Below are 26,406 nucleotides of genomic sequence, written 5' to 3'. Positions count from 1 at the left end.
AGCACTACAACCCTTTTCTTGACTTGCCAATTGGAAAATTTCCAGTTGCATATCTGGAACCAATTGTAATTAACGCCCAATTCGACATTTGCATTGGCTCATTTGCAATTCCAGTCGGAGCTTACAATTGCTTGCAAAAACACTCCTGAAAAATTTCTAATTACAAATATATTTGCAATTAGAAATTTTTCAGTTCCATCTTGCCGCCGCGGTGGCTCAGTGGTTATGGTGCTCGGCTGCTGGGCCAAAAGACGCGGGTTCGATCCCGGCCGCAGCGGCTAGAATTTCTTTGGAGGAGAAATTCTAGAGGCCCGTGTACTGTGCGATGTCAGTGCACGTTAAAGAACCCCAGGTGGTCGAAATTTCCGGAGCCCTCCACTACGGCGTCTCTCATAGCCTTAGTCGCTTTGGGACGTTAAACCCCATAAACCAAACCAGTTCCATCTTGACCAGTATAACTTGGAACGCTTCCCAGTTGGATTCAACTCGGAATTCAATTCGTCCGAGTTGTTTCCAGATGAAACCAAATGGAACCAAATGGAAATTGTTCCAGACTTATTGCTACCACTACTATCATTAATGATACTGCTCGAACTGCAAGGTAAGGTTTATTTGCTAACTGTGGCAGCTGGACCTAGCCTACACTGAATCTCTGCTAGCTGGTGCAACTGAGTGCAAAAAGATGGCACGTGCTACAAAAGAACAATATCTACAAGAGGGATTATAGGACAGTTTGAACTACGAAAATCTTTGCACAATCCATGCCAAAAATACATGCACTCACGAGTTCTTTCTTAAAACATTATTTTTAGCTGCAATAACTGCTTCTCTCCCCTATTCTACCTTGGGATGCTGGTAAGCCCAAAGGTGCCACAGTAAGCTTCTCTACCAGATTATGTATACCTTGGTGGAGACTGCTCACAGTACACATTCTCTATGCATCGTGGGAACAGAAAGCAGGGCCATTGCAAAGTAACAATCAGTTGATAGCTAGTAGCATATAAAAAAATCATAATTTAATCCAGCTGATCAATTCAAATGTGTCAAGCAGAGCCATGGTAGAAACCAGGGACATAGTGCAGCTGTGTTACCAACAAAAACTACTGGTTTGGCCATCACATGAGCCACTCTGGAGAAATACAACCATTTTCTTAGCAATGAGCAAAACCTGCCCCTCAAGAACCTTGCTGCCGGTAGTGCTAAGTGTGAAATGAATGCAAAGTAATAGGTGCTGTAACATGAAGAACATACAGAGTAATCTGTAAAAATACCAGAAAGCTGGTAAAGCATCATAAAACAAAGGAACGATAGTTTTGTTGCAATTGTGACAATGCAAATGAGGGCAAAGGCCCCTTCAGCAATTTTTCATTGCAGTGAGAAAAGGTGCCAAGGAAAAATGGCAAGCTTAAATTTAAGCCACAGATTGATGCAGTGGTGTCTTGCACATTGTCCAAAATGTCAGAAGGCGTGGTTAATACCTGAAAAAAAAAATAATAACGAACTGTAGTCAGGGCTGGCGTTCAGCCCTATTTATACACCTTGTCATTCAAACTTGCCATACAAACAGAAATGAAATTGTGACTTGCTGAGGTCACTCCATGTGAGCCCAGAAGCAAGACAGGAAAGTATGACTACAGTGTTTCTATGGCAGTTGGAACACAAGTGATGAAATAAATTTCGATCACTCCAGAGTTTTTTGAAAGATTCAGGTACCTCCACTTATCTGGCTCTCAGGCAGTTTAAAAATGCCATAACGCCCTCAAAGCATTAATTTTGCTTGTCCCTCCATACAAGATGCAGGCAAAAACATGCGAACTGAAGAATCTTCTGAAAATTAAAATTGCTTGCACTAAGAAAAAAAAGTATATATGTTGTCTTATTTGCAATCCAAAATGATGATATATTTTGATTGTCTTTCTTGCGCTCAATGAAAAAGGTGTTATAACACTGAATATACGCAAAAACACAAGAAATTTTAGCGATAAAATGTTAGTTTTGGAGAGGGGCCAGAACAGCTACATACTGTAACTACTTTGCACTGATTTAAATATGAAGTAGCTCTCATGGTGCATTCCTGACTACATTCAAACTTACACAAGAAGCAAAATACTGATTTTGTTCAATCTTAAGAAATGTGTTCTGGAAGCCGAGACCATTGTCTCTTTGAAGTTGTATTGTTTACACACCCTCAAACTTGCACATTTATCTACATCGAAGTTCAAGATGTAAATGAAAGCAAAAAATAAAAACCACAAAACCATTTCAAGAGTTTGGTTACAAAACAAGGTATCTGAATTAAACTAGTGAACAGGCATTCATAACAATGACAAACAAAACACCACAAATAACTTTTTTGCACAGAAGGCAGCACAAACATAGACTGAATCTAAAAAAATTGGTTTGAAATTTTTCCAAAGAAGAAATACCAAACATTATGAAAACACAATTAAAACAAGAAAGATGCAATTATTTATAGTATACAAATACCAAGTGCAAGAAGGCTGTTCTCAGCCTGTACTCACGCATATGGTCACATCAAAACAGTTGATATGCCCTGCCATCATCACCATCATCATCTAGACAGCGAATAGTCACTGACCTGCACTTCTGCCCTAGGAGAGGGCGACCCGGACGTCCACGAGAGGGGCTCGTTGATGCTGGGCTTCACGCATCCACGGTGGTCGCCGGGGCGGGATGGCAGCGCTCGGTTAAGCGCAGGGGAACGTGAAGCGCTTCCAAGCTGCAGGCACGGCAGTACGAACCGTCAAGAAGGCAATCCTTGGAACACGGCAGAGTACAATATCGACAAATTGAGAATCTCGACTCTTGGCGCTACTTGCAGGGTACCGAAGCAATGCTTTAAAATGCTAGAACACGTTCGTTGGCTGTAAACTCAACTCCTGAGTGCAAGACCCGCGCACGGGCAAGTTCCGTCGAGGGTGTATTAAGATCTATGGATCAGGTGCCATTTCCCGTCCCAGCGATCGTACGTTGGTGCAAGCTCTAGGCAAAAATTCGTGTACCGAGACAGTGCCACGCGTGAAGTGAGTGCTACCGCACAGAACTTACCGCTCAGCCCCTAAAAGCTCAGCCCCTAAAAGTTGAAGCTAAGCTTTGGAGCGACAAAAACATAAATCAGGGAATTTAACTCATGGTCATTTAGATCCGAGCACGGAAACAGCTAGTCAGCTTGCTACGCTACGGAGTACTGCGTCTGGGACACGAAGGAATGCCAGAAATAAAAGGTTTTTCCCTTACCTTATCACAGTCGAAGTGAAGCCACGCAAGGACACGCCAGACCAGCCTCCATGTTGCACGCGTAGAAGGCGCGAGGACGGCCGCTCTTGAAGATTCGATGCGCGTGCTTCTCCAGCATTCGGAAACGAAAGAAAAGAAAAAGAAGCAAAGCAAGCAAGTGCTGATAGAAATAATTATTGCAGTGATTTGCTCATCGAAAGTACTGTTAATCGCTGGCTGCGCGTGGGAACTATTGGTTGCTGTTGCCATATTTGGTATAACGGAATGAGTTCGACGTCTAGTAGCTAAGCTATTCCGTGAAGTCAGTCGGTAATAGCTACACAACCAGCACATTTTTATTTATTGCAGCTGCAATGAAGTTCCTCTCACAGGAGTCATATAGAAGTGCTCTTTATCGTGCAGTATATGTGCGATCAAAAACCGAACGTCATCTTAGATGTCTTTTAAGTAAACGAACAATTTACGAAATAAAAACGTGGCCCCCGAAAAGAAATATTTTTACAACGAATACTTACGATCGCTATTAGGATTCATTTCGCAGGGAAATTCATCCAAAAATCTGACTGATTTTGTTACCGTGACTTCCCTTTACGGCCTAATTTTGAAACCGGTATTTTAAAAAATCTTTTAAAGTGTTCTTGCTCACTTAATGTATTTTTGTAGTCGTGTTGTAGTATTCTATGTTCCTCTTAAAATATTTTTTTCACTTGAGGTAGTATCTCTGTTCTCTTACAAAAACGATTTTTGAGCGTCAGTTGACGCCTTGATGAGTTCTTGTTCAATGAACTGGAAACCAACAAGAATCCAATGATGTTAAGCCTACTCAACACCTGCTAAACAAAATTTTGGTTCGTTGCGCTCAACATAGTCTATATTGGAGAATTTAAGTTTGTTTTCTCCTTCAAAAGCTCTTGCAGTTAATACAAATCGTGAATTGAGACCCATAGGTGCATTAGTTGAAACTTGGAAGTGGGCCCCTTTAAGAAGCTATTCGATCGGGCAAGTTCTCCGCTGCATTGCATATTTCGATAGATTACGGGTACGATCTCACATAAATGGCAAGTTACGCGACAATGGCATACGAGTATGTTGTGATTGTAATAAACACTGTGGAACATGACAATGTTTCGTGCTAACACGTGATCTCATCTAACTGCTCACATTGAGCGGGTTTCTCCAATAGATAGAACATCTTGTTTCTTCCATATGCAGTTCTCGGTTTTGAAAATTCTGTGAAAACCCGCACTTTAATATTTCGCTTGCTAAGTGCTATTAAAATAATGTTATGGCAAATCTTGAAAACTATAATTTTAGTAAAGCTAGGACTGCGCGACTTGAATGAGTACAAGAGGCAAAGAAACGATTAGAACATCACGCGTGGGCTGCGGTAGTGTTCGTTTCCTTGCCTTTTCTCCATGTTCTACTCGCCGTCTTAACTTTCCTCGAAATGAAACATCTAGCTCGCAAGAATGTTCTAGTGTAGCTTTAATTCTGTATTCGGCTTTTCTTTCGGAGGCTCTGTGAGCAGCAAACTTCCAGGGGTTCGCTGATGAGGGTGATGATTATAATATAGAAAACAGTGCCCCCTATGATCGCCAGAGAAATCAAGCAGAGCACACATGCCCTGCTGTTCTTGTTGTTGTTGTTGTTGATAGCCTTTGAAAAGATGGAACATACCCATACTGGGGGATCGGCCAAGAATCGGGAGAAAAAGGTTCTTCATTATTTCTCTTTGCATCTTCTGCGTCCTCTGCTTAGACAATAGCAAGGGAAAGCCACCATGGTCATGGCGATTTCAATAAAGTTTCCGTTGAATTTATATTGAATCGTGTTTCATGGCAGTCGTGTCTAAGCCCCACTAAATGAAATCAGTTCGACATGCGTCGTGTGAACATGACCTCATAACATTATACATGCTAGCCACCTCGGTGGCACAGTGGTTATTGCGTTCGGCTACTGACCCCAAAGACGCTGTTTCGATCCCGGCTGCGGCGATCTAAATTCGATGGAGGGGAATTATAGAGGCCGGTTGACTGTGCGATGTCAGTACACGTTGTAGGACCCTATGTGGTCGAAATTTCCGAAGCCCTTCACTACGGCGTCCGTCATGGGCTGAGTCGGTTTACGACGTTGAACCATTAACATGAAACTCCCAGTAGCTCCTGCAAAAAAATTCAGGTGGCACTTTGACGATCTGAATTGCGCGAGGCGAAAGCCTTTCCTCGCAACTTGACTGCACGGCCGTAGGAACACACGAGGCGGCTGTGGGGCGACTTGGATTGGCTAGTCATAATTAGCCATGGCCCACGTCTAACTAGTCATGAGTAACTTTTCATGATTGGTTAATGATTAACTAGTCATCACTAATTAGTTGATGACAAACTAATAATGATTGGTTAACAACTAACCAGTCATAACTGACTTGTCATGACTGGTTAATAACTAACTAGTCATGACTCACCAGTTATGACACCTAGTCGCGACTGGTTAATGAATAGTTAGTCATGACTAACTAGTCATGACTAGTTAATGACTAACAAGTCATAACTAACCAGTCATGACTTACTAGTCACGACTGGTTAATGACTAGTTATGACTTGTGACTAGTAATGACTAGTTATGACTGACTTCAGATTTAACGGCCGGACGGAGAGAGACATGGCCGCGAGTATGAACCATTAAAGTCTTTCGGCTTAAAGGCCTACTTGACCAAAACTTCGGCTAATTTTGTGCTCGAAATAGTGTGCATGTTATGAGCAATATTTATATTTAATATTAGGGCTGTGAAGCGTCTAGTATTTTAGTTAGAAGCGTTCGAAAACCCCCGTAGCAGACGACCCAGTCCCCTAGCGGTTAGCTGGACAACTAACAAACCTGACCGGAAATGACGCACCATTGAGACACCCGCATCGCCGGCTCGCCAGTGTCAGGTGTTCTGAAGTGAGCGAGCGCCCTTGTAAGCCCTTCTTCTGGCGCATTTCTGGCTGTTTTCACCGCGAAGCTTGATGGTGTCCGAGAAAAATTAACTGCTGGCATCATGTCGACGAAGTGCGTGGCCGCGGAAAGGAACATGAGGAATACGGAAAGCACCATGTATACCTCTCGGCCACTGCCCTTCACACCCGATCTCTAAAGCTGGTGTCAACTGTCTGGAGCTCAGGTTTTAACCTGAATTCCCCTCTCTTTTTAAAAAAAAGATAATGGTAGGTGACTGACGCTTCTGCCTCGCGCTAACCCCTTTTGTGGGTTGGGCTTTGTCAACAGACCTCTCCCGGTCTACATCATGCATCAAAGCACGCACGTGTTTCTGGCCCGATCGGCAAAGCATGCCATGAGCCGAGAGGGTTATAAATGGGAGAAGAAAGGCTTCGAGGCGTCTCTAATCGGAAGAATAAAGAGGACGGGGGACTGCTCGTCACAAGCTAGCTTAGCCGGTTCAGAAGCTAAAGTGGACGGCTTTGCTCATCGAGCAACGCCCTTTTGACGTCACGTTGTTTACACCAGGCAGAAGTCTAAGGTGCTTCGTCTGAAAAGGAATCGACATGCAAGCGTTTATTGCAGCTACAGCTCTGCCCAATGCGCAGTAATGCCGTCGCGCACGGAGTGTATCTGCTGCCTCGAAGATTCGCAGGCCGGGCTGAGAATCCTGGACGGCCACATGGGCGTTACTGAAAACGCCGAATTTCTTACTGCCTCTCGCCGTTCATACTGGAGGTCGATTACAGGAAGCTTCAGCATTACTATCCGAGGTGCGTCTCCAAGACCTCAGAGACCTGAACGCAGGTTATTTGAATCATAATATTTTCAAAAGAAGACAACACGTAATTTTGATTCTATGTTCTGTATTATTACTCAGTCGATATAGATACACTGCCAGCGGCAATCTGCGTGGAAGGCGTATAGGGTCGAGTCCGGCAACCGCGTCGTTTTGTCCAGCTGTGTGGTTTGAAAAGATTAGAAAAACTTTTCCGTCCCTGCAGTACACGGGCTTTAAGTTATTCTAATTAAATACAGTAATGAACATATCTAGCGCATAACTCTTTGTTCATTTGAACCGGCATGTATTTTGCAACGCGCAGTGGCTTGCCCGACCGAGGCGCGCTAAGATGAACCAGCCCACCATCGGCACCGCATTGATGCCACGGCCCTCGAGGAGAAAATTATATAATTATTTTTCAATACAAATTTTGCTTCTAGGATATTTCGCTTAACACAGCGCTTAATTCTCTAGAGCTCCCTTAGACATCCAGCTGTTTTTATTGATTTACCTCTCGTTCACAGCACCTGTTCCAAGAACCAATGCACAGACAGGAATACCTTTCGACAGGGGAGAAAAATGAGAAGAAGGGAAAGGAGAAGACAGGACATTTTTTTTTTATCAAGACAATAACCATATTGCACGCACAGCAGAGCGCACATGTGCTATTGGAGCGCGCGTGCCCGCTCGAAAAAAGCCGACTTGATAATACAAGAATTTCTTCTACTTGGCCTCCATTTGAATATGCCTCCTTCCTTCGAGATGTCCGAACTTTGCACAAGCTGTAATCGAATACTGCCAGGCAAACAACGCTCACTAGCATTGCGGCGCGATCATCTTCGCTGAGGTTGAGCGAGGAATTTTCTAGTCTTCTACAGCAAAATAAAACAAGTTTAAAACTTTTTCTGGGGAGTTTCATCTGATTTAAGATGTGTGTTTTCATATATAACCAGTATTTATTGCGCAAAGTGCTGCACGCGCTACCGGTACCAGCGCTTTGCACGAGCCGCAGCGAGCAGACGCTCCAAACCTGTCCGGACTCCTGTCTCAAACGTGCGTCACTTCCGGTGGGCGGCAATGGCGCCTGTTTTTCCAGTTTCGGTATTGAAAACTCCGATTTTTGCGTGCCACTGACACCTTAACTGCTTGAAACTGGAACGTAATGTTTTGCGGGTAGCATAATATGGGGGTGTACTATTCAAAAACAATCTTTTTACGGTTTGCAAAATTTCGGTCAAGTAGGCCTTTAAAAATCTATCGCCCTTCTATATAGGCGAACCAACGGATCGCTAACACTTTCGCTATAAGAAAAGCTGCCACTGTCTCCCGCGTCACTCTATCCCGGTGACGAAACAGAACCCTCGTTTTGGAGAATAGCGGAGAGCACCCGTTCTTTCGCTTGGTAGAACTGCCACAACGGAGCTCCAAATTGCTCGAAGTATCACCATTTTTGAGGCAGTCAGTTCGCATGCTCCATGAGCCGCACATTGCAACATCGTCCACTCCTGCCAACGTAAACCTTACTATGTGTCACCCACACTACTCCTACCTTGCAAGGAACGAAACATCCCAAAAGCCACAAGCCACTATTCTTTTGGTTGTGCCAAGCTCCTATTATATTCAGCCAAATGACGTAACATTGACAGTTTAATTGGGGCTGTAAACATGACTCGAACTCCATATCTGGCAGCAACTTTTTTAATCCCCTGTGATAGTCCACGAATATGCGGTATTACGACGGGCCTCCAGCGCTCGTGTCTGCCCGCTTTTGTATCGGCACTTAACGCTCAGAACAACATTCTCGCTTGGTCTGCTGACTACGTGACCTGGGTATCCACTTTAGTTACTTTGATGAGATGGAAGCAAGGCTTTCACAAAGCGGACTTTGAGCACGAAACAGCGATACTATCCTCGTAGGCGGTCAAGTGCACTGAAGCAAAATAAATAACCCTTTTGCTGATCATCAATAGGGATATTAAAGCCTCTGAATAAAAATCTTAATTTCCGAATAAGCGCTGTACCCCCCCCCCCCATTAGTGTCGTTGTTTTCTAGCCCTAGAATTTTCCACATCTAGATAAACATGCCTGATTCTCAGTTACGTGTAATTTAGTGATATAAGAAAGGTAAAAGAAATTCAGGGGGCACTTTTGCTCTCTGAAGTGCTGCAAGGCGAAAGCGTTTCCTGGCGCACTGTTAGTTTTTATTAACTTTTTATTTTTCATATTTTTTTATTTTTGTTCCTTTTCTTCCTTTCATTGTTTTTATTTTTATTTTCATGTCTTATTTTTATTTTGCTTATTTTCTTATTTTTTATTTTCCTTTTCTTGACTTCATTTCTTTTACTTTATTTATGAAACCCGTGCATTCACTAGAAGCGCCTTTATTCATGCTCGAACCTTGAGCCTTCGTGGCGGTCATTCTACTTCCAGCCACCGAGCGTGACGGACGCAGAATCATGGGCTCCCACGGAGCGGCGATAGCGGCCGGTGCCGGCCGCGGAAACAGGTTTTCCAGCGACGCAGATAAGGATTACGAGATCGTTCTGCCTACCCTGCCCACCGGACGTGTTGTTTTAAACACGGTTTTTTTGCACGGGGACGTGCGTGTGAGGCCCTACAGGGTCGAAGACTTCAGAGACGCCCTCGATAACGTTGGTGCGCTCCCCGACGTCGTGGCGTTGGGGGCGTACCAGATAAACCATGTGTGGGCGGTGACCTTCAGCAGCGCTGACGCCGCAAAGAAACTGGCCGCCATGAAGGAGCTGGAAGTGAAGGGACGCCGCTGCATCGTTTTTGACCCAGAAGACCACCAGGTCAAGCTGCGCCTCCACTGGATGCTACACGGCGTCGCCGACGAGGACATCCGGACTGCATTCGCGGCGTTCGGCAATGTGACCGAGGTAACCCGGGAGCGTTGGCGCGTCGCGGGCATGAAGGAGAAGGGCTCCACCACGAGGACCGTGCTCCTGAAACTGAAGCCAGGCGTGAAGGTTGACGACCTGCCTCACCAGGTACGAGTCGCTGGCGAGTTGGCTCTCGTGGTAGTTCCGGGGCGGCCGATGCAGTGCCTTCGTTGCGGCGGCACGGGGCACGTTCGCCGCGATTGCAAGGTGCCCAGGTGTTCGAAATGCCGACGCTATGGACACTCGGAGGCTGACTGCGTTCGTACCTACGCGTCAGCTACCGGGCATGTAGCAGCGAGCGACTCCGCAGAACTGATGGACGTCGTCGAAGCAGAGGAAGCAGCGAGCGGTGCCGACGACACGGGCAAAACGGAAGGGGCGGCGGTTCAGCCAGCTGTTGCGAGTAGCGGCACCGACACCGTGGTCTCACAGGAGAGCGGGTCGTCAGTTAGTGACCCGTCATTAACGCCTCTGGAGACACCCAAGGACAGAGCGAACCCGCCAGTGCCAGTGGATGTGGTATCGAAGGCGGCGAGCGGAGACCACGACGAGAAGGCCGACGCGCGGATGGCTACTGGTATCACTACCCCTGCGAAGCGTCCGCACGCCGAGACGAAGCCCGACGGGGACAAGGCAACAGAGCCCAGCGTCGAGGAACCACCGACAAAGACGCCGCAAGCACGACGGCCCAATCTGCGGCCGCGCCCAAAGGTCCCGGTTGAGAAGCGTGGCGGCGACAAGGCGCCTCCTGACCAGGAGCACGTGCTCGCGCCGGATGACACCGGCGGCGACGGCATCGTCTAGCGACATGCTAGGCGCGGGAGGTAAGCACCGTGCTTTCGGTCTCTTCTTCCTAAGTTAAAATGGCTTCTGCAACTCCGTTTAAAGTCGCCACCCTCAACGTCAGAGGCCTGGCAGGTAAAAGAAAACAAAGCCAGCTGTACCGACTCATAACGGAGCAAGATATCGATATACTGGCAGTGCAGGAGACGAAAGTCGACGGTGAGGAAGAGACCGGGAGCATGGTGCGACGTTTCACGTCTAGATATTTTGCCGTCGTTAGCCACGCTGTGGGCACATCGGCGGGTTGTGTTCTTTTCGTTAGGAAGTTACCTGGGCTAGAGGTGCACGGTCACCATTCGTGCATGACGGGCAGATACGTGTCCATTGATTTCTCGCTCTGTAACACTGACTGGCGCATTGTTTGCCTGTACGCCCCGAATGCGGTTGATGGCCGAGCATCGTTTTTTGAAAGTGTCGGAGAACGGCTTTGCACACACAGACAGCTGATTGTCATGGGCGATTACAACTGTGTCCTTAGTGCGCGCGACAAGACAAGCGTCCGAGGTTTCCGAGACAAAAGCACTGAAGTGTTGTTACGAATGATTGTGAACTGCAACCTCGAGGATGTGGCAGAGTGTCTTGAAGGTGCGCGTGCTGTAAGATACACACGATTCGAGGGCACAAGTCACGCACGGCTAGACCGCATTTATGCATCTGCGGATACTATACCTAAATGCAATAGTTATGAAGTAATGCCGGTTTCTTTTTCTGACCACTGTTTGGTTCAATGCTGTATAGGAATCATTAAGAAGGGGAATGGTTTTACGTGGGAAATGTGGAAGTTAAATGACAAGCTACTTCAAGACGAATTTTATAACCGGGCTGTAAGGGAAGAAATAGCAAAAATAGAACCAAGTAGCAATATGAGGATTTGGCAGCAGTGGGAGCTCACTAAAGAAAGTTTAAAATTAAAAGCCATAGAAAGAGCCACCTGTATACGTCATGAAGCAAAACAACAGGAAATGGAGCTAAAGGCACTGCTTCAGAAGATGCTAAAACAGGAATGCTTAGCGCCTGGTAAATGGATGGACGACATAAGAAAAACCAAACAAAAGCTAGAGCTAATCGAGGAAGACCGTTATCGGGGAGCGCTGGTGAGGGCAAGGGCAGAAGACATGGCTGCAGGGGAAGCGCCAACGAAACGAGCGCTTGGTTTGGAAAAAGCCCGTGCCGAAAGAAATCACATTCATGAAATAGAATGGGGAGGTGTTTCAAAAACAGACATCGATCATATCAAAGCAGCTTTTTTCGAGCATTACCAGGCGCTCTTCGCATTGCATCCGGTAGATGTTATCGCATTTAAGGATTCGTTTCTAGCCGAGATGCCGCGTCTGGACGACGAAACTAAAGACAGATTAGAGCAGAAGATAAGTCAAGGGGAAGTTGAGCAAGCAATAGACAGTTTAAACCCAGGTAAGTCGCCTGGACCGGACGGGTTCAGCGCGGCATTCTACAAAGAATTTAAAAATGTAATTTCCCCGGTCTTGCAGGTAATCTTTAATGAAGCCTATAAAGTAAAAGCACTGCCTCCGTCCTATGGGTCGTCCCATACTGTGCTTATTCCCAAGACGGACGACATAGACAGATTACGATTGGTAACAGCATACCGACCCATAGCACTCACTAACGTCGAGTACAAAATTTACATGAAGGTTTTGGCACGAAGGCTGCAGACCGTGATTCATTTATTAGTTGGTCCGCATCAAACCTGCGGCATTAAAGGGCGGTCTATTTTCACAAATATTCACGTTGCGCGCAGTGTATTAGAAACATGTGATGACACTAATGGTCAGGTGGCTATTCTACAGATCGATTTGGAAAAGGCTTTTGACTGTGTTGCCCATGAACTTTTGTTTTCAGTATTAGACCATGTTAATGTTGGTTCTGTTATCCGCGAGGGTGTGGCCCTGGCATACCGGAACTGCACGACGAGATTGATCGTTAACAAGAGTCTGGGGGCCCCCATTAGCGTGCAGCGTTCGGTGCGCCAGGGCTGTCCCCTCAGCCCTCTTTTATTTTGTATTTATGTGGAGACCCTTTGTTTAAAGATTCTGAAAAACAGGAGTATTAACGGATTTACTTTACAAGCAGCCGAAGTAAAGCTCTTGGCGTACGCTGATGATATTGCTGTGTTTGCCGTTGACAAGAGAGGCATAAGCGAGGCTGTTCAATGTGTACGCGATTTCAGCCAAGCTACAGGCAGCGGGGTTAACTGGTCGAAGTGCCTTGGGCTGTGGCATGGCGGGTGGGCATCTACGCCTGAGCGGTTTGCCAGCGTGCCTTGGACGACAACGCCAGATAAGTACTTGGGCGTTCCGCTCGATGCTTACCGTGACAGTGAACATTATTGGACAGGACAGGTCAAAGAGACACGGGAGAGAGCTGATAAGTGGAAAGGAACGACCTTGTCGATTTTCGCCAGAGCCACTGTTTGCAACCTGTTCTTTATCAGCAGGCTCTGGTATGTAATGCAGGTGTTGCACTGTTCACGGTTAAGTATTCAAAAGCTACACCGAATTTTCGCCGTCTTTATCTGGTCGTCTGAATGGGAGCGCTGCAGCCGGACCAACCTGTTCCGACGGGTACAAGACGGCGGGTTGGGTTTGGGCCATTTGTTTTTGCGACAGCTGGTCAATCGTTTTTTGTTTTTTAGGGACACAAGAGACCCTTTTTTGCGTACCGTATGCCAAGTTAGGCTGCGGCATCTACTTCCAGAGTACATAGTCGGAACTGCTGAGGTGTATAGTAGGGTCACCGGTTTTTACCGGGAAGTCGTAGCCAGTGTAAGGTTTCTTTCCGCGCGGTTTTCAAATGACTTTCTGGCCAGTGTGAAACGAAAGAAACTGTACCGTGCCTTGTGCGATGTAGTTTTCCCCGAGCCCTTGTACAGGGCCTTGTACAGTGGAGGCCCAGGCAAAGATGTTTTAAAGAGAGTAAAAAAAATGCAGGTGCCGCCTGGAACAAAAACCTTCTTTTTTAAGTTGCACACCGGGACCTTACCGGTTAAAAAATTTTTAGAGGGAAAGGAATTGTTTTTACCCTGGGGATCTCACTGTTTAATTTGCAGAAAGCCGGAAACAATAGACCATGTATTTTTACACTGTTGGGAAGGGGTTTATTTTTGGGATGTATTGCAGCGAACCTTAAAGAAAGAATTTCCACTAGACCCGTATGGCATCCGGTTCTTATGTGTTGAAAATGAGGATGGGGTGCCTTTCGATTTAATAATGCTGACAGGCCTCCACTGTATATGGCGCTCCAGAATGGCAGGCTGGCATTGTGACAGTGACGCAAGACCTGCCAGAATTTACTTTCGCGAAAGTATGGAGATGTTTCTGGCCATTCAGAAAGCCGCTGCGGAGCCTCCGGAGTGGCTCTCAAGACTAGAGCCGCTCTGTACGTTGCGTGAATTTTAATTGGACGAAGCCAGATTTATGCTGGCTGACCACAAGTCGTGTGTACATAGTTATTGTCTTTTGTTGATTGTTTGTGTTGTCCAGTTTTTTGTGTCAAAGCCAGGCAATAAAGAAAAAAAAAAAAAAAAAAGCCTTCGTGGCGGAGTGGTAGCGTCTCCGCTTCAAATGCCAAAGGCCCTGGTTCGAATCCCACCCTCGGTGCAGTTTCGTTTTAAGCAGTGACGCCGAAAGGCGGACAAACCTGCCGACGCGTCTGTCGACACGACTGCCGGCGCGTCGGCAAACGACAGCATGAGGCTTTAAAGGCTCTTCGCCTTAAAAAGCCACAATGCAGACTGGAAGAAATATTAGTTCAGTGCTGGTAAAACAAAGAAAAATAAAAAGTTACTCAAAGAAGTTTCAATCTCAAGGAAAGGTTGAATATATTGCAGATTATCTAAACTATGAACAACTTAGGCGTTTGTTTTTTTGTTTTATACTCATGTACTCATAATGACCACGTACACTCCGGTACCAGATGTTGCGATATAACGTGTCACGTGCTGATCACATCACCAATGGATAAATATTGTGTGCAGATGATTGCTCTATTTACCTTGAGGTCACTTGCGGCGCGGACTGTCCACATTTTCAGATTACGAGAACTCTGTTTTATTTTGGTGCCACACTTGGATGGTGACTTTGAATTTATCCAAGAGTGACCTTATGAGATTTACAATAAAAAATAGCCAGCGCTTAATAATCATGTCATAGAGGGAACCTCCCTATCGGTCCCAGCATAATAGAAATATTTTACGGTTGTTTTGTCGGTAAGCTTAACCTGGAATCCTCATGTACATCATATAAAGTTTAAGGCTAGCTGAGTTTCCAACTTTCCCAGGCAAAATTTCAATCAGGACCCCTTTATTCCAAAGCATATATATATCTGTCAAATTATCGTCCCATCCTTGAGTGAGGTTGCAGTGCGTAGAGAGAGAGAGAGAGAGAAAAGGACGGAAAGGCAGGGAGGTGGTCTGCTGCTCGATGTAAACAAACACTTGAGCTTATCGTTATTTTTGATCATTTCCAACTCCATAACAGGCACTCATGGAGAAAGGTATCTAAATAAGCCAACATATGTGTCTGCACGTACAGACTATTCCAGATAAGTCTGTGAACACGCTTGCACACTTGATATATTTGGGTACTGCTCCTTTCCTAAGACAACACACGAGTGGAATGATTTGTCAGAGAATATCCCAGATCTTATAAATGTTCTGCTTGCATAAGTTTCACATTTGCTTCTTTCAGCTGCATTTTATTCCAGTCTCAGTCCTAGTGCTATTGGAAGATGAAAACATCCTGTTAGCCACATGTATTCGTCGGCTTTTTTTTTCTGTCGTCACCTTTCGCAACTAGATTCGAATTGTCATCTGTGCTTTCATATTCAATTCTTTCAATTTTTTGTCTCCTTTCTACACTAATGTCCGTAATGGCGTTATGAAGATACATAAATACGCATAAATACAAACAAATACTGGTTGATTACAGCCAGCCGAATGAGCTGATTTGGTTAAATACGAAGAATGTGCCCCAGCACGTCGCGTTTCAGTTCGCTTTAGGTTCGAGGATAACATTTCAAGGTCAGGCTTCAAGAAAAGATCGGTGAGATCGCTGATTTGAGCCTCTAAAATTTTGCCACTAAAATATTCGGAGCGCCTAACGCACCTTCAGAGAGGGCACTGCGATAGCGGCGCGTTCTGTATGCATTCTGGTTTATGGTTTACAATGGTTTGTGGGAGTTCAACGTCCGAAAGCTACTCAGGCTATGTGGGACGTCGTAGTGAAAGGCATTGGAAATTTCGACCACCTGGGGTTTTTAACGTGCACTTTCATCGCACAGTGCACGGGCCTCTGGATGGCAGTTAAACTGAAGGGGTGTTTGGTTGTGGCGATAGCATAGTGCTCTTATGCAGTGGCCAGCGATGCTTGCCTGTTCGAGCCACCGATAGTTCGAAACGCAGGGGTGCCGTTCCTGCAATATTTCTTTTGTTCCTTCAGGGTGACCAGGCTTCAGACAGACAGACAGACAGACAGACAACCGGGTGTTTCGAGGTTAGAAGCCTTAGTGATAGCGCACTAAAAAAAGCGTACAATATAATTCACCCTTTCGAGGTTTCTAGGTACGGAGCAGGCAGGAATGCAACAGGCATGCTAGCGCCGTTGGGAAAATGTACGCCACATTCATCAAACTCTGCTCATTTTTCCCAACTAAGCACTGTTCTTGACAGCCAGTCCTTAAGCGTTTTTATCATTTAATATATTTGCCAGCTCTTACCTTCGTCCTAGTTACTAAATAGTTTTTCAATAATTTCCGCAAATAACAAAATAAAACAACAAGCCCGAAGTTCAAGTATATCTCACATATTTATGCACTAGAAAGAAAAGCTGTAGAGTGCATCTAAATGCGCGTTAAGGCCAGCATAATAACTTTGAAATATGACAATTAAAATAGCGAAAAAGTCGTCCGGTATTGCTTAGCGCCCCTCGATGACCGCGTCAAAACATCTCTATAATAAGTCCTTTTCTTCTGTACGACGGCATAGGGCGTGCTTTCTAGGGTATCCTGGAGAAGCATCGCAGCATACACTTTGACGCCGTGGTAGCGGCACCGCGCCGACCGTAGGGTTTGCTCCAAAGCTCGAAAGCTGCGCATCACCGCAATCGCCGAGAGGTGAGCGAATGCCTTCTCAACAACCAATGCCCCTTGCAACGCAGGAGGGTGGTCAGGTAGGCCTGCAGTACACGCCATCGGTCAGGCAGGTGTTGGACACCCTCTGCGTGACCGGGGAGGGCGTAGTGTCCCGGGCACGGCCTGCGAGCATGTTCCGCAGACAATTTCGGACGAGCATGTTCCGCAGTATGTTCCGTAGACAATTTAGAATAAACACTACAAATTTACGTATTCTGTTGCAGAACAAATTAAATTGAAACATGCGCAATAACAATGGCCACATCATTGTTTTGTTGCTGGACTTTGTAACAAGTTGTCGATACTGAATTCCACTTGCGCGCAGTTATTCTGGTTGGGAACATAAATAATACTGTGCCTTAAAGGAGAAAAAATGGAAGCTTTAGTCCGCCAGAGAAGAGTGGTTTTACTAAAAATCGTACGCTACGATGCTTAATGGTTCGAACATTTTCATGGACTTTAGGATCCCGCAGATCTAGCAGCATTTTCTATACTTCATGGTTTCGCATGCGTGTTAGCTGCAGGAACAACAAAATGAAATGTCCAAAGCACACAGTCGACGCACTGGTAATATAAATATATGCGAGTTATCTAATACCTGCTGTTTGTTGATGTTCCCCTCTGAAGAAGGAAAATTCTCTTGATAGCAGAGAAGCTGTGCAGACATCACAGTGCGATCCACTTCATGGGTGCAGTTACCACTTTCACATCCTCCGCTACAGGTTTCGCAAGCTGACAGTTCCAGGAGTGCAGTTTCCGTAGTTTGGTGGATGAAATTTGCCCAATTCGGTGTCCGTGGGAGATACGTGAAACGTTCGTTTAACTAAAGACTATTTTGAGGGGAATTTAGCTCGATGAGCATTTCACTGTAATGGCTGCTGTTTGCCACTACTCACCAACAGTGCAGAAATTCGGACGTTAACGAAAAGGGTTGAAATTGAGTACAGCGCAGGAGCGTATAGAATATAAAAGGCGGGAACGGCACAGGGAAAGAACAGAACAGATTGAGTTAAATAAGAAATGTGAGATAGTGGTGTTCTGGCTCAAAATAACAAATATATTGGTATTTACGGGGCATCTGTAGGGAAGAACAGATACTCCCGGCTGTCGAACCCAGGGTACGGCAGGGGCAGCACTCAAACTGGGGGCTCGAGAGAGTAGGAAATTTCCAGCCAGAAAGCGCAAGACAGGACTCACAGGAGGTCACTATAGGAGTGCCCTCATGTGGACTGATCGTGAAGGTTGTACTACGCCTCCTATTCCCAGAAAATAACACTGGAGCCCTCTACTCCACTCCGAACATTGCCCGCAGTAGCAGCCGGCTTGGATGAGATTATTATTCATGGCATCCAAGTGCGGAATTTTGTTGAATAGAAGAGAATATGTGTAGTAAGCTCCGAATATCGAATAATAAAAGACACGATGGTAGTATTCAACTGATAAATGAACATTAAAGCTATGTGGATGGGTTGGACCAGTAAGATCATTGCTTCAAACAGCGTTGAAACAATTCTGTGTAAAAACTTCCTTTACTAGCATATCCAACAATTGCGGACAAAAACAATGTTGAAAGGGAAAGATTTTGTGAACGCAATTGTTTCATAATTATTAATCCGAGGTTTCACTATAATAATCAGTATATCCGCAGACCACGCGATGACATTCTTGCTTTTTTTCTATTAACATTTGGGCTATCGTCAAAAGCGTTCCTCATTGGCTTTCTATTGTAGTCTTAACTTTTCGATGCGACTGATGGAAACACTTTAAATGAAAGATTTTGCTACTTATCTGAAGACTGGACAATTACCTTAAAAAGTCCCGTAACAGTATCTTACATTTTTTCTGATTTTCAAAATTTTTCTCCGAGAGTGTTGAACATCAGCGAGAAGGCAGCAGCTGATGCTGATGTAAATTTCGTTTTCATGCAAAGTTCACATCTTGGTAGCAAACGGAATGGTCGCGGAGCAATCCTCAGAGTCACAGGTAATTGTCGGTTTCACTTCCTTTCCCGTGATGGCACGCATGAACAGCAGAAGTACAAGCAACTATGAGGAGTTCCACCACAGATTCCAGGCTTCGCTCACTTTCGCGCCATGCGTGGCATGAGCGGCGAAATTAAGAGAGTTCCATGACAGTTGACAAGAAAAGCCTCTGCTGTAAGCACCGCAAAACATGGGGCTCTTCGTTACAGCACTCTACATGCACTGCGCTGTCGACGATGGACTGCACCCTAGAAATTTATCCCGAACACTTTATTTCGTTTTCGGATCGTAGATCCATTGTTTGGTTTTGCTCCCTCCTAAACCACCCACCGCTAGTTAGTCAGACCTCTCTTAATGTAAAAGGCAAAGTATGGCAATTTGGACGTACAGTAACTGTACACACTCCAAAATGAAATAAAAGCTATCACTTGGCACACAGGATGGGGCACAGAGCCCCGTTGTTATGGTGTCGACGTTGGTGAAGGTCTCCCAAGCATGTGCACGTACAATAATGCTAAGGCTCGTGGAAGCACTTCCTGTTATTCAATCTATTTAGAAAAGTCGCATCCTTCGGGATTATCAAAATACACTGGAGGCTAAGCTCTTAAACTGGTTATGCTGCCAACAAGCGTAAAATATTAGATTCCTATTTGATATTTTCGATATCTCGTAAAACCTTATAAAAAAAAAACAGTAGTGATGGTCAGCGCAGCAGATCTTTTTGACGACTTACGGCCGCAATGTCGCCGCCGCTTAGCCTGGAGTGAGTACCTGCAGGACACTATCAAATGCGCTTCTTGTTCTTTGAAGCTGCTCGCTCTCCACCTGATACCTTTTGATAGTGAGCAGAAAGAATGTTCCCAAGACAGCAATGAGTGGTAGAGGATTGCCTCATGCCACGTGTTTCCTTCCCTTGCTTCTTGAAAATGATCAGGTGGAAAGAGCTGTCTTTACGTTAACTCTTCGTCTTGATGGGCGCCGAGGGTTTTTCGGCGTGCATGCCCCCCCCCCCCCCCCCCCAACTCGCATTGTTCGCATTTCCTCACATACTCCTCCTGCATCTGACTACAATTCACCTTCGCTAAGACGAGCCAAATGGCAGCTGTAACACTTACCTTGACCTCCACACTCGTAGGCGACGATGAAGTGGTCGCACAGAATCCACCACCGTGAATCGGCGCAAGTGCTCATGTTGTGCTCTGGCTCTTTCAAAGGGCCCAGGATCCATTTGCAGGGCAGATGTGCCCAACTGTTTCCGCCTGCATTAAAGGCATATCAGTCATTTCAGTCCAGAGTCCGCTGGAACAGCGACTTCACATACATGCATCTTTATTAACTCTCACAAGGTTACATTAGTAACAGAGGAGAAAGGACGCAAGGCAAAAAGCTGCGTTGGTGCAGCTTGAGGGCCACCCTGCGCCCTCTGTCGGCGGTATCGCCTGGCAGCTAATCAGAACAGCAGTGGAAGAGCGCACTCACAAGCACAAAAGAAAATACAGCCACAAAATATCTACATTAACATTTGCATGATGTTATGCCTCTATTATCACTCGACATTATTGGACAAAAGAAACAGCTCAAAATTTTTATGTACAGGAAACGCATTTATAATCAACCGATACAAATCCAGTAGAAAGAAAATACACAAAGCTATATATATATATATATTTTCTAATCATGATGTCAAACTGATGCACATTCAAACAAAGGAACACATTCAAACACATTCAAACAAAGGAATAAGTGTTATTAATTTATGCCGTGAAGTCTTTTCAAGTATGATGTTGTTCTTGTGCAGAATATTGACGTAGTGTGGTAGACTATATGTCACTGACTGCTTACCGTATGTAGTGCGGCAGAAAGGTACGGATCATGACATTTTGTTCCGTGTGTTATAAGATGGAATCGAACGAATGAGGTTGAAACTTGATAAGAGGAGATCATTCTTAGTTGAAACAGCATTTTTATACATAGAGATTATCTTGAATGGGAATAACTCAGATTTTCTTGATACTGAACCATGCAAAGTAGGAACCCGTATGAGTACACCACGGCACATTAGCTATTAATCTAATTGCTCGTTTTTGCGCCATTAGAATTTTCATTTGGTTTTGCTTGGTTGTTGTCCCCCAGACCATGAGACAATAAGTTATATGTGGCAATATAAATGCATTGTAAATTAATAATTTAACTCTAGGCGGAAGTGTGTGCCTCTGGCGGCATATGATGCCATTAATCTTGTTTATTAATCTTTGATGTCGCCTTGAATGGTTCTTAATGCAGGGACGGGTGGAGTTCAGACTTTCTGCGGGGTAAGTGTGCAGGACATGCAACCGAACCAAAAGCTCCCGGGCTCTCTCAGGACACCAATGAAAATGATATTACGGTTCGCTTTCATAGAGTGGCAGACGGTAGCTCGTAGTAAGAATTAAGTTCACTCTGCGTTATTAATGCGCGAGCATTACTTGGCTGGGTGTGCCGAAAACCACGCCGTAGGCAGAAAGCCGTGGCAGGCACGCATGGCAAAAAAGTGTGGCAGAGACGCGCACCCCAGAGACGTCATCACCTTGAACGCGACTCTACCCCTCCGACTAGGGCAAGTCGATTACGCGACGAATGAAAACAGGTCTGGGGGCGCCCTCCTCCCACCAGGAGGCGCCATACAATACCCCCTCACTCCGTTAAAAAAGCAGACCTGGCTCAAGATGGGAGCGGCTGGCCCCCTCCGCCGCATGTACTGGATGAGGTGCCACCACTGTCGCGCCTGACTTTACGGGGTATAAGTAAACAATGGAGTGTCGCCTCCGCGAGGTACGCTAGAAACTACGATGCACCACTGTCGCATTCACCTAAACGCGGATAGAGAATGCACACAAGAAAAATTCCCCGCCGCCGCTGTCAGTTGGCCTCCAGCTTTCAGAGACTGAGGTTGCGGCGCTATGCAGTTTTCATCTTCCTAGTATAATCGCTCGCGTATAAGTCATCTGGCTAGACAGCAAAGCGTGGCCGAGGCAGAAGTTCACTGCAGATCAAGTACGCGATTATCGCAAAGCAGCGAAACGTGCAAAGAGAGCTGCTGCAACAAAAAACCGTTCACCCCTAAGTTCTCAACTCATCAACACACTTAGAAGCAGTGCTCTCAGATTTACGCATCGTAAAAATTGCTTACGTGCTCCACCACCTTTTCAGTACTGCAAGAAAAGAGCGTCCGGACAAAGTTTGGAAAATATTCAACGAAGCCCTAAATAGACAAATAACACGAGAAAACACTTCTGAATTGACAATAGATGGCAAAAAATTATCCGGAATTCCTCTAGCCGAGTATTTCAATGAACACTTCGTCAATGTGGCAAAGCCAGCAGTCGACAACTCGACTAGCGCTTTGCTTCACTACCAGTGTAAGGAGACACTATTTCTTTGCCCAACGGATGAAACAAATCTATCGCACATTTATAAATTTGAAAAACACCAATGCCAGCGATATTGACGGCTTTCAAATAAAGGCAGTGAAATACGTTATCGATACTATTGCCCCGCATCTAGTAACATATTCAATCTGGCTCTTACATTTGGATGTTTCCCGGACAGGATAAAAATCGCTAAAGTTTCAGTTCTTTTTAAGGGGGGCGATAAAAACGATGTTAACAACTATAGACCCGTCTCAGCGCTTCCTGTATTTTCTAAGGGTTTAGAGAAGGTTATTCTTTTGCGCATGAACAGCTTTTTCGTTAAACATAACATGCTTTCAGATGCTCAACATGGCTTTTGCAAAGGCACGTCAACGGAAACAGAACTATTAACTGAGAAGGAATTAATAATCTCTAATATTGATGAAGGCAGACTTACCCTCGGAATTTTCATTGACTACAGCAAAGCATTTGATCGCCTAAACCATGAAATATTACTAGACAAACTGTTCAGTTATGGTGTCCGAGGAGTTGGTTTCGCTTTAATTAAATCTTTTCTTTTGAATCGTCAGCAGCGCATCTCTATCGCTGAAAGTGACTCATCACACAGATTACTAACTTCCGGCGTGCCACAAGGAAGTATTTTAGGGCCGTTTCTTTTCAACATCTATGTGAACGATATCGTGCAAAAGGAAAGCAATGCAATATACGTGCTCTACGCAGATGACACGAGCATCTTTTTCACCGGTAAAAATGTAGACGAACTATTAATAGAAGCCAAAAAAGAGCTTGCAATAATTTGGGATTGGTCAAGTAAGAACTGTTTAAAAATAAATGGCAATAAATCTAAGAGCATATTATTCATGGCTAGAGGGAAGCAAGCAAAGATAGAAGAAAGGTTGGTTCTTGGGGGTGCACCCATAGAAATTAAGAAACATAAAATTCTTGGCGTGACCTTTGCTGCTGACATGTCGTGGAATCATCACATTCAATCATTATCAAGGACACTATCTACGTCAGTCGGCGCACTAGCACGGTGCCGTCATTTTCTTCCAGATAGAGCAAAACTTCAAATTTATCATGCACTGTTTTCCTCTCACATACATTACTGTACACTGGTTTGGGCCACAACCACACAAACAAATATTCAAACACTGCTCCTTCTTCAAAAGAAAGCACTTCGTTGCATTGCAAATGTGTCCTATTTACATTCATCTGCACCATTGTTCACACGGTATAACATAATAAGCGTCGAAAAAATTTACGAGTTCCGTCTACTGTACTCATACTGATTTTCCGATGAAAAGTTTAAGAGCCTCATAAAATACCTTTCGCATTTGCAGAAACAGAAAAGTGATTGCCGCACCCGTGGATCTGAGACATGGCTGATACCACGCAGACGTACAAATTATATGCTACAGTCACTCACGCACAACTTGCCGTGCTTGCTTAACAAATTACTGTCTGCAAATTTTGACTTAAGCGCATGTAATAGAAAACAGACACGTGAAATTTTTTTCTCATCCCAGTTTTTGTGCAGCTAATCGTATTCAATGTATTTTCATTGCCTTTATATTTTTCGTACTGTATACTTTCTTGTGCTCTGTTTTGATGTGTTTCGAATGTGTTTCGATGAGTCAACTTGTGTGAAAGTAACTGCACATGTGTTCAGAATTTTGTGTTGGCTATATGCTGCTGCCTTGTACAGGCATCAGGCACCCTCAAGCTGCCAATGGCAGCTTTTTTGCCTCATGACCCCCAACGAGTCGTTGGAAATAAAGTTTTGAATTGAATTGAAATATTTTTTACTTCAAATCATGTTTATTTTCAAGTTTTATTGAAACCTTTAGTCATGCTGCTCGTCTGGTATGAAAAAAGGTGAAATTCCCGTTACAGAAACAACGACAATTATATTTCAGTTTCGTCATCGCTCCTGCAACCAGTTTTATCCTAGAAGAAATAAACTCTACTTCCTGGACAAACAGAGGGTTTCTATAGTTTATATGTTCATATTGCATAAACATATTTTTTGTGAGATGCCTGTAGAAGCATTGATTGAAAATTAGCTTGAGTCCTCCTCTTGCCTGTCAATAGGAAACTGTTAGATGCCTATAGAAGCTTTGAAAGTAAATTAGCTTGAGTCCTCCTCTTGCCTACCAATAGGAAACTGTTAGATGCCTATAGAAGCTTTGCAAGTAAATTAGCTTGAGTCCTCCTCATGCCTGTCAATAGGAAACTGTTAGATGCCTATAGAAGCTTTGCAAGTAAATTAGCTTGAGTCCTCCTCATGCCTGTCAATAGGAATCTGCTAGATGTCTATAGAAGCTTTGAAAGTAAATTAGCTTGAGTCCTCCTCTTGCCTGTCAATAGGAATCTGTTAGATGTCTATAGAAGCTTTGAAAGTAAATTAGCTTGAGTCCTCCTCTTGCCTGTCAATAGGAATCTGTTAGATGCCTATAGAAGCTTTGAAAGTAAATTAGCTTGAGTGCTCCTCTTGACTGTCAATAGGAATCTGTTAGATGCCTATAGAAGCTTTGAAAGTAAATTAGCTTGAGTCCTCCTCTTGCCTACCAATAGGAAACTGATTTCGCTGTTTTCTGGCCGATTCAACACAATATCGGTGACGAAGTGACGTACTGATGGGGACCAGAAATTATTTTTGGGGCGTGAATGGATGCTTGAATAAGTCGAGCAGCCCGGACTGGTAAGGCTACTTTTTGCGGATGAAACAAAGCATTAAGTATTGCAAACACCATCGTCCCATCAGCATGATATTATTTTGTGCATGTCTCAGCTCCTCCTGCTTCCACTTCATATCGGTAACATAAGCCAGGTCAATGCAGTTCGCAGGCACAAACTAACATCATTTCCAAAGTCTCCAGGATGCGCGGTTTCCTTCTCCCTCGTAATAGTGCAGATCTTACTACTTCCTTGAAGCCCCAAGGGCCTTGAATGGTGAGGATTCGGGTGCTACATACCTTACCAGACATTTAACTTTGCAGAAGTAGCATAAATGCTCCATTTTACGGCAGAGAACAAACCATGCAACCTGGTAACTTTTGTCAAAGACGGTATGTAGTTGGTACCTCATACATCCTTCGTGGTGGCGGCGGTGGTGGGTCGTGAGCCGGCACATAGGAGCACGGCGTGCAGGTGAGCGTCCTCGAACTACTGGCAGCTGTGGGCAAGCGCTCGATGCGACCAATACGGGCAGCGTGATCCTGTGCCCACCGACCACCCCGAAGCCGCGTCGCCGCCCCACCTGGTGCCAGTGGCTGGAGTCCTGGGAGGCCATGTGCTGCCGCCACTTGCTTAGGCTGAGGTCGAGGGTGGTGTTGCCGTGGTACCGCATGGAGACGCGAGCCTTTCCTTGCATCCAAGGTATTCGCTTTGCTTGCGCTCAACGGCGAAAACGGCTCCCTGAGAACCTGAAGAATAGCGTACTATAGTTATGCTGGCTCTTATGGAAACTAAGCTATTGGGCCAATTTGCAGCAACCGCAGATTACAAAAGGTGGGAACACCGTACGCTTATGGAGATGTCAGAGCCGAGTGCACTAATGTGCAGTAGTTTAGGTGTGGACAGAATAGAGAATTATATAAGGCAAGTTTGACTGTCTGTGGTAAAATATGTCTGTGGCGTGATAGAAAACCTATAACCTTAGATGTCTTCAACATGACATGACTGACATGGTCATCCCACAGCATATTTTCGTGAAAATAAACATCAAGTGATTTGAATGATTTTACTATTTCAATTTCTTGTGATTTATAAGAGAGAGCTAGTTCTGCACTACAAGTTTTATTCTTCGGACGGAAAAGTACAGCTTTGGACTTTGACACATTTATTGAAAGAAAATTTGAGTGACCATTTCTCTAGATCCTTTAATATGCGATTAGCATGCATGTTTAGATCGTCACAGATATCACCAGGTATAAGGATAGTAGTGTCATCGGCATAAATGATAAAGCGGGCGGAATTGTCAATAGTTACAATGTCATTAATGTAGAAATTGAACAGCAGAGGGCCAAGGATGCTGCCCTGAGGGACACCGGTATTAACTGAGCGTTGTGATGATTTGAAGTTTCTAATCTGAACATATTGTTTTC

General features: G+C 44.9%; 1 protein-coding gene across 2 annotated transcripts in view; it reads left to right on the top strand.

Annotated features, from left to right (window-relative positions):
- The window catches only part of LOC149355101 (uncharacterized), a 74,466-nt gene extending 48,946 nt beyond the window's left edge, over positions 1 to 25,520 (top strand). Inside the window, exon 6 of one of the 2 annotated variants that reach the window (XR_016291434.1) lies at positions 25,451 to 25,520. The gene's annotated coding sequence lies outside the window, so the exon portion shown is untranslated. Of the gene's footprint in view, positions 1 to 9,445; positions 9,645 to 25,450 lie in introns of those variants that run through there. The other variant, XR_016291433.1, reaches the window with a different exon arrangement.
- The last annotated feature ends 886 nt before the right edge of the window (positions 25,521 to 26,406 follow it).

Source organism: Amblyomma mixtum, chromosome 3 (assembly GCF_055824585.1).
Source record: "Amblyomma mixtum isolate Tamu chromosome 3, ASM5582458v1, whole genome shotgun sequence".
In the NCBI taxonomy this organism is placed as follows: domain Eukaryota; kingdom Metazoa; phylum Arthropoda; class Arachnida; order Ixodida; family Ixodidae; genus Amblyomma; species Amblyomma mixtum.
This window is presented reverse-complemented; position numbering and strand designations above follow the sequence as displayed.